This window comes from Cyprinus carpio, unplaced genomic scaffold, assembly GCF_018340385.1.
Source record: "Cyprinus carpio isolate SPL01 unplaced genomic scaffold, ASM1834038v1 S000000001, whole genome shotgun sequence".
In the NCBI taxonomy this organism is placed as follows: Eukaryota; Metazoa; Chordata; class Actinopteri; order Cypriniformes; family Cyprinidae; genus Cyprinus; species Cyprinus carpio.
The window spans coordinates 516939-534168 of record NW_024872754.1 but is presented as its reverse complement, the minus strand read 5'-3'; the positions used below and the strand labels follow the sequence as shown (position 1 = coordinate 534168).

General features: G+C 41.1%; 1 long non-coding RNA gene across 1 annotated transcript; it reads right to left on the bottom strand.

Annotated features, from left to right (window-relative positions):
* Window positions 1–1270: 1270 nt before the first annotated feature.
* LOC109070129 lies at window positions 1271–16431 on the bottom strand. The gene is made up of 5 exons (XR_006158677.1): window positions 16125–16431; window positions 13944–14078; window positions 13632–13676; window positions 12963–12995; window positions 1271–1304 (listed from the first exon to the last, which is right to left on the bottom strand). It is a non-coding gene; the product is annotated as an uncharacterized LOC109070129 (long non-coding RNA).
* Between the last annotated feature and the right edge of the window lie 799 nt (window positions 16432–17230).

Here is a 17230-nt window from a genome sequence, read left to right as displayed (position 1 = left end):
CCATCTGTAGCCTGCTTCACTCACAAAACCCAATTACACATCAAATAAAACTTTGGCGGGACAAAACATTTTCAATGTAGGAAAAACCCTGCAAGGAAATGGTCAGTAACATCATCACTTTGAGGTACAATATCTATATCAGTAAGATCGATTCCATGCGATATAATTAAATCTAGCGTATGATTAAAACAATGAGTGGGACCGGTGACATTTTGCTTTACTCCAAAACAGTTTATTAAGTCAAGTCCTAATGCATCATTTGTATTATCAACGTGAATATTAAAATCTCTGAAAATTAGCGCTTTATCAGCAGTAACCAACAGGTCTGAGAGGAAATCTCCAAATTCTTTTAGGAATTCTGTATATGGCCCTGGTGGTCTATACACAGTAGCCAGAGAAAGAGATACGATAGATTTCTTTTGCATATCTGACATTGTAACATTAAGCATAAGTATTTCAAATGATTTAAACCTGTATCCTGTTTTCTGGGCAACACTAAGAATATCACTATATATTGTTGCAACACCTCCCCCACGACCAGTCTGACGGGGCTCATGCCTATAACAGTAGTTTAATGGAATAGACTCATTTAGACCAATATAATCATTTGGTTTTAGCCAGGTTTCAGTCAAGCAGAGTACATCAAAAAACTATTATCTGTGATCATTTTCATTCACAATAACTGCTTTGGGTGTGAGTGATCTAATGTTTATGAGCCCAAACTTTAAAAATTGTTTTTGTTCATTTATTTTACGTTTTTCTGGTTTAATCACGATAATATTTTTTCTAGATCCTACATTAAATTTATATTTTGACCTCACTATTCGGGGAACAGACACAGTCTTAATAGATTGGACAGCGCAAGTACTTCTAACATTTAAGCGGGTAGAACAAAAGCCATCATAGCAGTTATTTGAGAAATGGAGCGTAGAGTCCTGGAGATGTTGTCCGACATGAGTTCTGCTCCGACTCTGCTGGGGTGCAGGCCATCAGCGCGAGAAAAAGCATAGGACGCTCCCAGAAAATATTTCAATTACTAACAAAGAGCAATTTCTCTTCTTTACAGCATGACAATAACCATTAATTTAAAGCAAAAAGTCTACTGAACCTGTCGTGTCCTCGTCGATACGTGGGCAGCGGTCCTGACATGATGATCGTCCCGCGGGCGTCGTGCTGTGAACCGTCTCGATCAGGATCCCTGTCTGCCACATCATCGTCTCCGTCTGCCGCTGCGTGGTGTCGTTAACCCCGGCGTGAAGCACGACCGCTCTGGGGCTCTCGTCGGCCTTCAGGATCGCGGGTATCTGCACAGAAACATTGAGGACACAAGCAACAGGGAGACAGTGAGTGTGCACTTTACCTTCGGCTAACGTAGCACGGACGTGTCGGATGACCTGCGCCTCAGAACGCACACAAATATTAAGTGCTCTCTGAAGTATCATGTTTGAATGGACAAATTCACACAAAAATGATGGCAAAATTTATGTCACAAGTATCCTATAGCAGACATAGCCGGCTGAACGTGCTGTATAGTAGAGACCTGCACTCCGGCGAGACCCAACACAGCAGGGTGCGGCGCGGGACAGCTCTTGATGGGCGAGTTCAGGCAGGAAGAGACTCGTGTGTGTGCGGGACGGCGGAGAATAAAATAAATCACAGGACTACCGCAAAATTATCTAAACATAAAATGTTTAAAACATAAAAACTGTCATTTATCTGTTGCACAAAAGCAAAAAGAACAACTAATAATACCAGATCAGATATATTTCTGCAGGACCAGAACAGATATATTTCTGCGGGACCAGATCAGATATATTTCTGCGGGTGCAGATCAGATATATTTCTGCGGGACCAGATCAGATATATATTTCTGCGGGAGTGGGACCAGATCAGATATATTTCTGCGGGACCAGATCAGATATATTTCTGTGGGAGTGGGACCAGATCAGATATATTTCTGCGGGACCAGATCAGATATATTTCTGTGGGAGTGGGGACCAGATCAGATATATTTCTGCGGGTGCAGATCAGATATATTTCTGCAGGACCAGAACAGATATATTTCTGCGGGACCAGATCAGATACATTTCTGCGGGAGTGGGACCAGATCAGATATATTTCTGCGGGGACCAGATCAGATATATTTCTGCGGGACCAGAACAGATATATTTCTGTGGGAGTGGGACCAGATCAGATATATTTCTGCGGGACCAGAACAGATATATTTCTGTGGGAGTGGGACCAGATCAGATATATTTCTGCAGGACCAGATCAGATATATTTCTGCGGGAGTGGGACCAGATCAGATATATTTCTGCGGGACCAGATCAGATATATTTCTGTGGGAGTGGGACCAGATCAGATATATTTCTGCGGGACCAGATCAGATATATTTCTGTGGGAGTGGGACCAGATCAGATATATTTCTGCGGGTGCAGATCAGATATATTTCTGCAGGACCAGAACAGATATATTTCTGCGGGACCAGATCAGATACATTTCTGCGGGAGTGGGACCAGATCAGATATATTTCTGCGGGACCAGATCAGATATATTTCTGCGGGACCAGAACAGATATATTTCTGTGGGAGTGGGACCAGATCAGATATATTTCTGCGGGACCAGATCAGATATATTTCTGCGGGACCAGAACAGATATATTTCTGTGGGAGCGGGACCAGATCAGATATATTTCTGCAGGACCAGATCAGATATATTTCTGCGGGAGTGGGACCAGATCAGATATATTTCTGCGGGACCCAGATCAGATATATTTCTGCGGGACCAGAACAGATATATTTCTGCGGGACCAGATCAGATATATTTCTGCGGGACCAGATCAGATATATTTCTGCGGGACCAGAACAGATATATTTCTGTGGGAGTGGGACCAGATCAGATATATTTCTGCGGGACCAGATCAGATATATTTCTGCGGGACCAGATCAGATATATTTCTGCGGGTGCAGATCAGATATATTTCTGCAGGAGCGGGACCAGATCAGATATATTTCTGCGGAAGTGGGTCCAGATCAGATATATTTCTGCGGGAGTGGGTCCAGATCAGATATATTTCTGCGGGAGTGGGTCCAGATCAGATGTATTTCTGCGGGAGTGGGACCAGATCAGATATATTTCTGCGGGACCAGATCAGATATATTTCTGCGGGAGTGGGTCCAGATCAGATATATTTCTGCGGGAGTGGGACCAGATCAGATATATTTCTGCGGGACCAGAACAGATATATTTCTGCGGGAGTGGGTCCAGATCAGATATATTTCTGCGGGTGCAGATCAGATATATTTCTGCGGGAGTGGGACCAGATCAGATATATTTCTGCGGGAGTGGGACCAGATCAGATATATTTCTGCAGGACCAGATCAGATATATTTCTGCGGGACCAGATCAGATATATTTCTGCGGGAGTGGGACCAGATCAGATATATTTCTGCAGGACCAGATCAGATATATTTTCTGCGGGAGTGGGACCAGATCAGATATATTTCTGCGGGAGTGGGACCAGATCAGATATATTTCTGCGGGAGTGGGACCAGATCAGATATATTTCAGCGGGACCAGATCAGATATATTTCTGCGGAAGTGGGTCCAGATCAGATATATTTTCTGCGGGAGTGGACCAGATCAGATATATTTCTGCGGGACCAGAACAGATATATTTCTGCGGGAGTGGGTCCAGATCAGATATATTTCTGCGGGAGTGGGACCAGATCAGATATATTTCTGCGGGACCAGAACAGATATATTTCTGCGGGTGCAGATCAGATATATTTCTGCGGGAGTGGGACCAGATCAGATATATTTCTGCGGGAGTGGGACCAGATCAGATATATTTCTGCAGGACCAGATCAGATATATTTCTGCGGGACCAGATCAGATATTTTCCTGCAGGACCAGATCAGATAAATTTCTGCGGGAGTGGGACCAGATCAGATATATTTCTGCGGGGGATCAGATATATTTCTGCGGGACCAGAACAGATATATTTCTGTGGGAGTGGGACCAGATCAGATATATTTCTGCGGGACCAGATCAGATATATTTCTGCGGGAGTGGGGCCAGATCAGATATATTTCTGCGGGACCAGAACAGATATATTTCTGCGGGACCAGATCAGATATATTTCTGCGGGTGCAGATCAGATATATTTCTGCGGGAGTGGGACCAGATCAGATATATTTCTGCGGGACCGGGACCAGATCAGATATATTTCTGCAGGACCAGATCAGATATATTTTCTGCGGGACCAGATCAGATATATTTCTGCGGGAGTGGGACCAGATCAGATATATTTCTGCAGGACCAGATCAGATATATTTCTGCGGGAGTGGGACCAGATCAGATATATTTCTGCGGGAGTGGGACCAGATCAGATATATTTCTGCGGGAGTGGGACCAGATCAGATATATTTCTGCGGGAGTGGGACCAGATCAGATATATTTCTGCAGGACCAGATCAGATATATTCCTGCAGGACCAGATCAGATAAATTTCTGCGGGAGTGGGACCAGATCAGATATATTTCTGTGGGAGTGGGACCAGATCAGATATATTTCTGCGGGACCAGATCAGATATATTTCTGCGGGAGTGGGACCAGATCAGATATATTTTCTGCGGGAGTGGGACCAGATCAGATATATTTCTGCGGGAGTGGGACCAGATCAGATATATTTCTGCGGGTCCAGATCAGATATATTTCTGCGGGTCCAGATCAGATATATTTCTGCGGGAGTGGGACCAGATCAGATATATTTCTGCGGGACCAGATCAGATATATTTCTGCGGGAGTGGGTCCAGATCAGATATATTTCTGCGGGAGTGGGACCAGATCAGATATATTTCTGCGGGAGTGGGACCAGATCAGATATATTTCTGCGGGAGTGGGACCAGATCAGATATATTTCTGCAGGACCAGATCAGATATATTTCTGCGGGACCAGATCAGATATTTTTCCTGCAGGACCAGATCAGATAAATTTCTGCGGGAGTGGGACCAGATCAGATATATTTCTGCGGGATCAGATATATTTCTGCGGGACCAGAACAGATATATTTCTGTGGGAGTGGGACCAGATCAGATATATTTCTGCGGGACCAGATCAGATATATTTCTGCGGGAGTGGGGCCAGATCAGATATATTTCTGCGGGACCAGATCAGATATATTTCTGCGGGAGTGGGACCAGAACAGATATATTTCTGCGGGAGTGGGACCAGAACAGATATATTTCTGCGGGAGTGGGACCAGATCAGATACATTTCTGCGGGAGTGGGACCAGATCAGATATATTTCTGCGGGACCAGATCAGATATATTTCTGCGGGACCAGATCAGATATATTTCTGCGGGACCAGATCAGATATATTTCTGCGGGACCAGAACAGATATATTTCTGCGGGAGTGGGACCAGATCAGATATATTTCTGCGGGACCGGGTCCAGAGCAGATATATTTCTGCGGGAGTGGGACCAGAGCAGATATATTTCTGCAGGACCAGATCAGATATATTTCTGCAGGACCAGATCAGATATATTTCTGCAGGACCAGATCAGATATATTTCTGCGAGACCAGATCAGATATATTCCTGCAGGACCAGATCAGATAAATTTCTGCGGGAGTGGGACCAGATCAGATATATTTCTGCGGAACCAGAACAGATATATTTCTGTGGGAGTGGGACCAGATCAGATATATTTCTGCGGGACCAGAACAGATATATTTCTGTGGGAGTGGGACCAGATCAGATATATTTCTGCGGGACCCAGATCAGATATATTTCTGCGGGAGTGGGACCAGAACAGATATATTTCTGCGGGAGTGGGACCAGATCAGATATATTTCTGCGGGAGTGGGACCAGATCAGATATATTTCTGCGGGAGTGGGACCAGATCAGATATATTTCTGCGGGAGTGGGACCAGAACAGATATATTTCTGCAGGACCAGATCAGATATATTTCTGCGGGACCAGATCAGATATTTTCCTGCAGGACCAGATCAGATAAATTTCTGCGGGAGTGGGACCAGATCAGATATATTTCTGCGGGATCAGATATATTTCTGCGGGACCAGAACAGATATATTTCTGTGGGAGTGGGACCAGATCAGATATATTTCTGCGGGACCAGATCAGATATATTTCTGCGGGAGTGGGGCCAGATCAGATATATCTCTGCGGGACCAGATCAGATATATTTCTGCGGGAGTGGGACCAGAACAGATATATTTCTGCGGGAGTGGGACCAGAACAGATATATTTCTGCGGGAGTGGGACCAGATCAGATACATTTCTGCGGGAGTGGGACCAGATCAGATATATTTCTGCGGGACCAGATCAGATATATTTCTGCGGGACCAGATCAGATATATTTCTGCAGGACCAGATCAGATATATTCCTGCGGGGACCAGAACAGATATATTTCTGCGGGAGTGGGACCAGATCAGATATATTTCTGCGGGACCGGGTCCAGAGCAGATATATTTCTGCGGGAGTGGGACCAGAGCAGATATATTTCTGCAGGACCAGATCAGATATATTTCTGCAGGACCAGATCAGATATATTTCTGCAGGACCAGATCAGATATATTTCTGCGAGACCAGATCAGATATATTCCTGCAGGACCAGATCAGATAAATTTCTGCGGGAGTGGGACCAGATCAGATATATTTCTGCGGGACCAGAACAGATATATTTCTGTGGGAGTGGGACCAGATCAGATATATTTCTGCGGGACCAGAACAGATATATTTCTGCGGGAGTGGGACCAGATCAGATATATTTCTGCGGGACCAGATCAGATATATTTCTGCGGGAGTGGGACCAGATCAGATATATTTCTGCGGGAGTGGGACCAGATCAGATATATTTCTGCGGGAGTGGGACCAGATCAGATATATTTCTGCGGGAGTGGGACCAGATCAGATATATTTCTGCGGGAGTGGGACCAGAACAGATATATTTCTGCGGGACCAGATCAGATATATTTCTACGGGTGCAGATCAGATATATTTCTGCGGGAGTGGGACCAGAACAGATATATTTCTGCGGGACCAGATCAGATATATTTCTGCGGGACCAGATCAGATACATTTCTACGGGAGTGAGACAAGATCAGATATATTTCTGCGGGACCAGATCAGATATATTTCTGCGGGACCAGATCAGATATATTTCTGCGGGACCAGATCAGATACATTTCTGCGGGAGTGGGTCCAGATCAGATATATTTCTGCGGGACCGGGTCCAGATCAGATATATTTCTGCGGGACCGGGTCCAGATCAGATATATTTCTGCGGGACCAGATCAGATATATTTCTGCAGGAGTGGGACCAGAACGGATATATTTCTGCGGGAGTGGGACAAGATCAGATATACAGGTCCTTCTCAAAAAATTAGCATATTGTGAAAAAGGTTATTATTTTCCATAATGTAATGATAAAAATTAAACTTTCATATATTTTAGATTCATTGCACACCAACTGAAATATTTCAGGTATTTTATTGTTTTAAAACTGATGATTTTGGCATGCAGCTCATGAAAACCCAAAATTCCTATCTCAAAAAATTAGCATATCATGAAAAGGTTCTCTAAACGAGCTTTTAACCTAATCATCTGAATCAACTAATTAACTCTAAACACCTGCAAAAGATTCCTGAGGCTTTTAAAAATTCCAGCCTGGTTCATTACTCAAAACCGCAATCATGGGTAAGACTGCCGACCTGACTGCTGTCCAGAAGGCCATCATTGACACCCTCAAGCGAGAGGGTAAGACACAGAAAGAAATTTCTGAACGAATAGGCTGTTCCCAGAGTGCTGTATCAAGGCACCTCAGTGGGAAGTCTGTGGGAAGGAAAAAGTGTGGCAAAAAAACGCTGCACAACGAGAAGAGAGTGTCCGGACCCTGAGGAAGATTGTGGAGAAGGACCGATTCCAGACCTTGGGGGATCTGCGGAAGCAGTGGACTGAGTCTGGAGTAGAAACATCCAGAGCCACCGTGCACAGGCGTGTGCTTTTGAACCAGAAACAGCGGCAGAAGCGCCTGACCTGGGCTACAGAGAAGCAGCACTGGACTGTTGCTCAGTGGTCCAAAGTACTTTTTTTCAGATGAAAGCAAATTTTGCATGTCATTCGGAAATCAAGGTGCCAGAGTCTGGAGGAAGACTGGGGAGAAGGAAATGCCAAAATGCCTGAAGTCCAGTGTCAAAGTACCCACAGTCAGTGATGGTCTGGGGTGCCATGTCAGCTGCTGGTGTTGGTCCACTGTGTTTTATCAAGGGCAGGGTCAATGCAGCTAGCTATAAGGAGATTTTGGAGCACTTCATGCTTCCATCTGCTGAAAAGCTTTATGGAGATGAAGATTTCGTTTTTTCAGCACGACCTGGCACCTGCTCACAGTGCCAAAACCACTGGTAAATGGTTTACTGACCATGGTATTACTGTGCTCAATTGGCCTGCCAACTCTCCTGACCTGAGCCCCATAGAGAATCTGTGGGATATTGTGAAGAGAAAGTTGAGAGATGCAAGAACCAACACTCTGGATGAGCTTAAGGCCGCTATCGAAGCATCCTGGGCCTCCATAACACCTCAGCAGTGCCACAGGCTGATTGCCTCCATGCCACGCCGCATTGAAGCAGTCATTTCTGCAAAAGGATTCCCGACCAAGTATTGAGTGCATAACTGAACATAATTATTTGAAGGTTGACTTTTTTTTGTATTAAAAACACTTTTCTTTTATTGGTCATATGAAATATGCTAATTTTTTTGAGATAGGAATTTGGGTTTTCATGAGCTGTATGCCAAAATCATCAGTATTAAAACAATAAAAGACCTGAAATATTTCAGTTGGTCTGCAATGAATCTAAAATATATGAAAGTTTAATTTATATCATTACATTATGGAAAATAATGAACTTTTTCACAATATGCTAATTTTTTGAGAAGGACCTGTATTTCTGCGGGAGTGGGACCAGAACAGATATATTTCTGCGGGACCAGAACAGATATATTTCTGCGGGACCAGAACAGATATATTTCTGTGGGAGTGGGACCAGATCAGATATATTTCTGCGGAACCAGATCAGATATATTTCTGCGGGACCAGATCAGATATATTTCTGCGGGAGTGGGACCAGATCAGATATATTTCTGCGGGACCAGATCAGATATATTTCTGCGGGACCAGATCAGATACATTTCTGCGGGACCAGATCAGATACATTTCTGCGGGACCAGATCAGATACATTTCTGCGGGACCAGATCAGATACATTTCTGCGGGACCAGATCAGATACATTTCTGCGGGACCAGATCAGATATATTTCTGCGGGACCAGATCAGATACATTTCTGCGGGACCAGATCAGATACATTACTGCGGGAGTGGGACCAGATCAGATATATTTCTGTGGGACCAGATCAGATACATTTCTGCGGGAGTGGGACCAGATCAGATATATTTCTGCGGGACCAGATCAGATATATTTCTGCGGGACCAGATCAGATACATTTCTGCGGGAGTGGGACCAGATCAGATACATTTCTGCGGGAGTGGGACCAGAACCGATATATTTCTGCGGGTGTGGGACCAGAACAGATATATTTCTGCGGGTGTGGGACCAGAACAGATATATTCCTACGGGAGTGGGACCAGAACCGATATATTTCTGCGGGAGTGGGACCAGAACCGATATATTTCTGCGGGTGCAGATCAGATACATTTCTACGGGAGTGGGACCAGAACCGATATATTTCTACGGGAGTGGGACCAGAACCGATATATTTCTACGGGAGTGGGACCAGAACCGATATATTTCTGCGGGTGCGGGACCAGAACAGATATATTTCTGCGGGAGTGGGACCAGAACCGATATATTTCTGCGGGTGCGGGACCAGAACAGATATATTTCTGCGGGAGTGGGACCAGAACCGATATATTTCTGCGGGTGTGGGACCAGAACCGATATATTTCTGCGGGTGTGGGACCAGAACAGATATATTTCTGCGGGACCAGATCAGATACATTTCTACGGGAGTGGGACCAGAACCGATATATTTCTGCGGGTGCGGGACCAGAACAGATATATTTCTGTGGGACCAGATCAGATACATTTCTACGGGAGTGGGACCAGAACCGATATATTTCTGCAGGTGCGGGACCAGAACCGATATATTTCTGTGGGTGCGGGACAAGAACAGATATATTTCTGCGGGACCAGATCAGATACATTTCTACGGGAGTGGGACCAGAACCGATATATTTCTGCGGGTGCGGGACAAGAACAGATATATTTCTGCGGGTGCAGATCAGATATACAGTGGGTACGGAAAGTATTCAGACCCCCTTAAATTTTTCACTCTTTGTTATATAGCAGCCATTTGCTAAAATCATTTAAGATCATTTTTTTCCTCATTCATGTACACACAGCACCCCATATTGACAGAAAAACACAGAATTGTTGAAATTTTAGCAGATTTATTAAAAAAGAAAAACTAAAATATCACATGGGCCTAAGTATTCTGACCCTTAACATAAATCTGTACCACCAAGAACAAGTAAAACCTCTGTGCCTCAAACATGGCATGTGCCATCAAAAACATTAGGACTAAAGCCAAAGCCAATCAGCACAGTATCGGTTTCCAAAGTAAAACCACCAAATAGTAGCACCCTTTGAGTAAACCGCACAAGTGAGGAAATCTCCCAATTGTTTACTGCACAGTCCCTGTCCCATTGCCCTGTGGTGAATTTGAAGAGAATCTGAGGGAAAACCTAAAAGCATCAGGCAGCAGAAGCTACATGTTTAAATTATTAACCGCCAGTAACCAACAAAAAAAACTTGTCACCACAGAGTTCGGCGACTTACCTTTAGGGTCTGTTTTATAATAAAAAATACCTACCAGTTTACCCAGCAGACTGTGTCCTTTGAAGAGCACCCTACACTGCCTCTTCCTCCACAACCATGCTCCTACGCAACCGTATTAAACCAGGAAGAACATGATATCTATGGAGGTCTGATAATTACACCAGAAGATTCACTACACCTGGAAAGTGGAACCAGGGACCAAAGCAGCATCACTTGGCATCGGCTACGTGCAGAGAGGATCACATCAACATCTTTTAAGCGGGTCTGTTCTAGAGTTAAAGACTTTGAAAAGTTAGCTGCTGACATGACTGCAAAACAAACCATTCAGACCAAAGCTATGAAAAGAGGCATACAATTTGAGCCTGTTGCTGCTGCAGAATATGAAAAACTCACGGGAAACAAATTTTTTTTTTTAATAATTAATCATAATGCCCCTCACCTAGGAGCCTCACCTGACAGGAAAGTAGTTGACCTTACAGCAGATCCTGTCCACGGTCTTCTCAAGATCAAATGCCCAAACAAAGACAGCTTCAAAAACTGCTCATATTTGACAAATGCAGCAGGGAACTACACTCTAAAAAAGACCCACGAGTACTACTATCAGATTGTTGGACAAATGGGGATTAGTGGATTTACCTTGTGTGATTTTTTTGTAAAATGTAATAGTGATTACCACCTGAAACGTATCCATTTCAACAAAAACTAAAGTGAAAACCTGAATTTTAATCCTTATTCATCTTTCTCTTACATCTTCTTCTCAACAATACAGTGCAAAAAGAAACAAAAAACAAAAACAAAATCTCAAATTAACTTAATCATTGCAAAGTATTTCTTAAAGGGATAGTTCATCCAAAAAGTAAATTTGGTCATCACTTGTTTATTGAGTTGTGCCAAACCTGCATAAAATAATTTTTGTATGCTGAACACATTAGATACTTTGAGGAATGTGGGTAACCAAACTTTCCATAGTATGGAAGAAAAAAAAAACACTATGGAAGTCAACTATTAACTGTTTGGTTACCTACATTCCTCAAAGTATTTTCTATGTTCACTAGGAGAAAGAAATCCATACAGGGTTGGAACAAATTTATGGTAAGCAATTTAAATTTCCAATTTGGATAAACTATTACTTTAAAAATTTAAATACATTGCATTCTCTGTTAAAAAGTTTTTTCCTGCAAAAAAAAAAACAAAAACAAAAGAATCTGTATTGATTTTAATTTACCATCTTTATAAACTGTAAATATGACAAATGAAACTGGATTCCAATGAAATGCAGAAATGTTTTTTTTTTAATTCTCTCAAACTTCAGACATGTCTGAAAATATTAATAGTACAAATGTTATTATAAAGAGAAACTAATTAAAAGGTACATTTTTATATTGAAATGTCTATTTTTGTTACAAAAATGTGATAAGAATTACAATAAGATATGTAAAAATACAATAATAAAAAAAAAATCAATCAATTTAAAAAAAAAAAATTAAATAAAAATTTTTTATAACATAACACTTAAATAAAATATACAATCAATCCAAGATAGAAACTATATATAATAAATATACTAATTTCACTTTTGTGAATCCATGTGCACTTTTTTTGGAACATTTATACGTTCACTCAAAACAGTGGACCATGAAAATTTGTGAGGATACCACACACAGTCCAGAGCTGATTTACAGAACCAGCCAATGACAAAGGAATCACCCGATCAAAAATGTGATATTCCTTGATTCGACGAATGGCCCGTTCAATGTGAATCCTCAAGTCCATGAAGTCCTTTTGTTTCTTAGTTTATTTTCAACATCAGTCGTTTAACACTTCTTACAGTCTTCTTACATAAATCCACTTGGTTTACAAACTATAATATATATACAAAATAATATAACCAGAACACGCAACATAACACAAATAATTGTGATACTCAATTTAAATAATGAATTATGCGATATAGCTCTTACAGAGAGAGAGAGAATGAGAGCAGGCAAGTGACATTTTACACACCTATTCTATATTCATGTTTATTTCTCACTTCATGCATTTATATACACATTAATTTTGTATGATAGATTTCTACTAACCATTCTTCATTGCTTGGTCCATCCTTTGTAGAACTGCAGAAAAGAAAAGAACAGTCATTAACAATAATACACAGTTGGTTGCATAAAATAATGTGAACACCCATTATTATAGGCGTTAATAACATTTGTGTAGGTTACAGTGGGGGAAAAACATTGTGATTATCATGTATTCATATTTTTGTTTATATTCTCCTGTTTGTCCATCAGTACAGCATAAGTGCTTTTACGCAGTGTTTAGTACTGGCTGAGTGTGAGTGTAACAGGTTAGATATCCAAATAGAGCAAATTATCAGAGCCTGTTTAACAAAAACATCTATAACATTAAGCTCAGTTGTTGTGCATTTAAAAAACAACTGATTTTATGATTATGACTGTAATTATTATTATGACTTCATCAGCGAAAAAGAATATAGAGCAAAAACAAAAAGTGAGTGATGGGGGCCATCAAACACTAATAAAGATTGTGAACAAACAACACAAAACAACTTAAAGTATTGGCTATTTTGCAGGTATTCACATTATTTTTTCCAACCTCTGTTCTGTCATCGATTGAACTATACAACGATTATGAGACACACAAAACTTATAGAGTAACGTTATGTATTTACATGTTCATTTAAAATCATAATTTAAACAGTAAATTCATTCTTTTTCCCCATTTCTGCTCACCTTTCATCTTCCTCATGTTCTTCCTCTAAATGACATTTTCCTTGTCTAAAGCAGAAACAGAAATAATGTTCTGAACATAAATGTGATATTTTAAAAGGGGTTGACACCAAACAGTACACAGCAAACTATTAAATACATTTCGCTTTGCATAAAAATAAAGTTTCTACCCAGTATTTTGTAAGACTTGACATGTTTATCTTTATTTCATGTAAATGTCTGAAAGCAGCTTATGATCTAGCTGTAAGCTCTTATCACAAATTGAGTATTTTAATCTATATAACATCACTTGAAGAATATATATTTTTCCCTTACGATCGCAGGGTTTTCGTTTCGTAAGGCCGCTGAGTCCAGGTAAACACTGACGGAACTGAACCTGATTCCAGTCAATGTTCTTGAAAAACATTCCGGAGAGAAATGTTTCGAGCACACTCTTGTGTTCTTTGTAATCTATGCAAAATTGAGATTTTGACCTTAGTTGTTGTGGTAAAACATTATATTTTAGCTCTATGTAGGCGTTTAAAGGAAAGTAAACATGCTCACATTAGAAATTAGCATTTAGCCAAAAGGCTAGTGTCCACACACTCTTTTTTTTCTTACAAAAAAAATCAGTGCAAAAAAAACAATTATCAAAAAAAAAGAGAGAGGTAATCGAAGCCCCTGCCCAGTGGCAAATATCCAGATACTTACATTGCCACCAATATTATTATATTAATATATTGCTATATAATACTAAATAAGATATGTATTAATATTAGGGCTGGGAATCGATTAAAAAAAATAACTAATTAATTTGCACAATTTGCTGTAATTAATTGCATTTCCTCCAAGCTTGTAATCATCAATAATTAAACTTAGAATCACCGGGAAAAAAAGGAACAGAAAATAGCCCTATATTAAAATAATATTAAACATCAATATATCAATGTATTATTCTTTTTCAATAATCAATCAAAATTTCAAAATTTTCAAAAAATTTTTTTTTTACTAATTATAAAAATAAACTATAGTCCTAAAAAAGCTATTATTTTCAGAGCATATGATCAGAGCAGGTCATTTTAAAGGAATAGTTCACCCCAAAATAAAAATTCTGCCATCATTTTCTCTCCCTCAAGTTGTTCCAAACCTTTATGACTTTCTTTCTTCTGCTGAACACAAAAGAAGATATTTTGAAGAAAGTCGGTAACCAAACGACTGATGGACCCCATTATTGACTTCCATAGTAGGATAAAAAAAAAATACTATGGAAGTCAATGGGGACCAGCAAACTGTTTAATTACCAACCTTCTTTAAAATACCTTTTTTTGTGTTTTAGCAGAAGAAAGGAAATAATACAGGTTTGGAACAACTTGAGGGAGAGAAAAATGACAGAATTTTCATTTTTGGGTGAACTATTCCTTTAACATTGTTGCCCAGCATGACTATACCAGCTCAGCAAACAGAAGTCTACAGAGAAATGTCACCTTATTTGAGCAGACTTTGCTTTTCCAGTGCTTGATCGATACATGATTGAAGCGTTTGGGCCGTGAACGACAGAGCAGAACGCGCAGCGCAAACACGGAGTCGGACATTGAGCAGAGAGGCGCACACGGAGCGACACACACAAACACACACACACACACACACACACACACACACACACACACGGAACAGAGAGTGCGGCGGCGCACACGGAGCGGAAAAGACCCGCTCATGAAAGCTGCGCGAGAATGAAACCCGATCCACATATTTTCGGCTTTTCAATAGCAGCCGCAACAGGAAATCATTAATTTGCACTCGCACAAATTAGCAGTAACTTACTCCCGAATATATTTTTAGGTTACCGTATATATCGACGGATTACATTTTTCACGAGCACATGCGACCAAAATTGGTTGTAATTTCGAGCCTAACAACTTTTTCTATGAAGCTACAGTCATCCATAATTTGATCTGCTAGCTAGCACTAACGTTAGGTCTTTACATGTGAACTTGATGTAGCTAAAATCGTATTGATAGCAGGTTACACACAGACACACAACATATTACCTCGGCCTAGTTAAAATGTGTAATAAATTACATGACTAGTAGATTAAATAACATTATAAACCAAAAATATCCTTACGTCCAGTCATTGATGATCTCACCAGTTTCCAGTAAAACGGGAAGGCGCGGCGCCGCGAAACTCGGGGTCTCAGGGAAAAATAATGCTGCAGTGGCAGATATATACCGCAGCGAGAAGAAACATAGTGGTTCACACCAGCGCGCATACCGGTGCTGTTTTGGCGCGCAGTGTTCTGATTTGCTCATTTACTTTTTTGGTGGAGGCAATCCTGAATTACTGATGGTGAAATTATAATCCGACACTCTCAGACACCCCCCCCCCCCCCACCCCCCCCCCCCCCGGAAAAAAAACTCTTCGGATCTGCACGATTCACACAAGTCACCCAGACGGCCGTGAAAAAAGCGAGAGCCGCCGAAAAGCGCGCTGTTTGCACCCCAAATGCAATATTGTTACCTGAAAGTTAGGTCCTATGTCCCGTCGAATTTTAACAATCCACTTTTTCTGAAGTTCTTTGTCCTGTGGAAATTTGTGAAATGATGTATTCTCTTTATTTTGACGGCTGAACGTACACGACAATACGCCATAGTGAACGCTGCTGACAGTCAGCCTCGTTTTCGAATCAAAATGGCGGCGGGCTGCAGCCAGACCCTTCTCAGCTGTGAGGAGCTTATAACACACAGAAACCAGACAAACTGAGCCACAGACTCTCAGAGAAGAGATTCAACAGCAGAATAACTCACCTTTCTTATAATAATCGCTTCAAACAGCTCCACATCACACAGAACGCCTCCTCTTACAGGCGCAGGGTTCACTTCCGGTATAAACAGGAAGTTACCGTCACCCTCACAACCACCCGTCAAAGTAAAAGTCCCAAACAAATGACTGCTGTGCACGAAGATATAATAACAATAATAATTATTTAAAGAAATATAATACAATCACTGTATTTGTTTCATTATTTTATACAGTTCTGATGTGCAGCATCTTATTTGACACACAGACAAAAAAACAATGAAATTTTTTGTTTTGTTGTATTTATTTATTTTTTAACTTTTTAAAGGATTTCAATAGTTTCTATTAGTTCATTTCATTAGACATTTTTTTTTATTATGTTAAACTGGTATTGAATCATAACACACAGAGTCTGCCGGTGACAGAATACACTGTAAACTACGAGCACTGCTTTCACGTCAGTCAGAGAGATACAGAACACCTCAGAGCGCTGTAAATGTCGATCTGTGACGTGATTATATGTGTTTATGATGCACATGAATGGATTCAGACGCATCAGTATCAGTACAGTCATTACTGTTGCTCGGCAACAGCTGCTGTCACTGTTGCTAGGAGACCAGGTCACTCATTCAGCCGGTGTGTCATCTCTGTTAACACACACACATACAGATATATGAGGATATATACCAGGATGTGTTCTGTGACACAGGCTTAGGTTTAGTGCAGGTTATTATATTAAAGATCACGTGCTTGTGTGTCTGGTTTATGAATTCATTCATGATCACTGATTCTGGTGTGTTTTATCTTCTTCAGATCACCATCAGTTC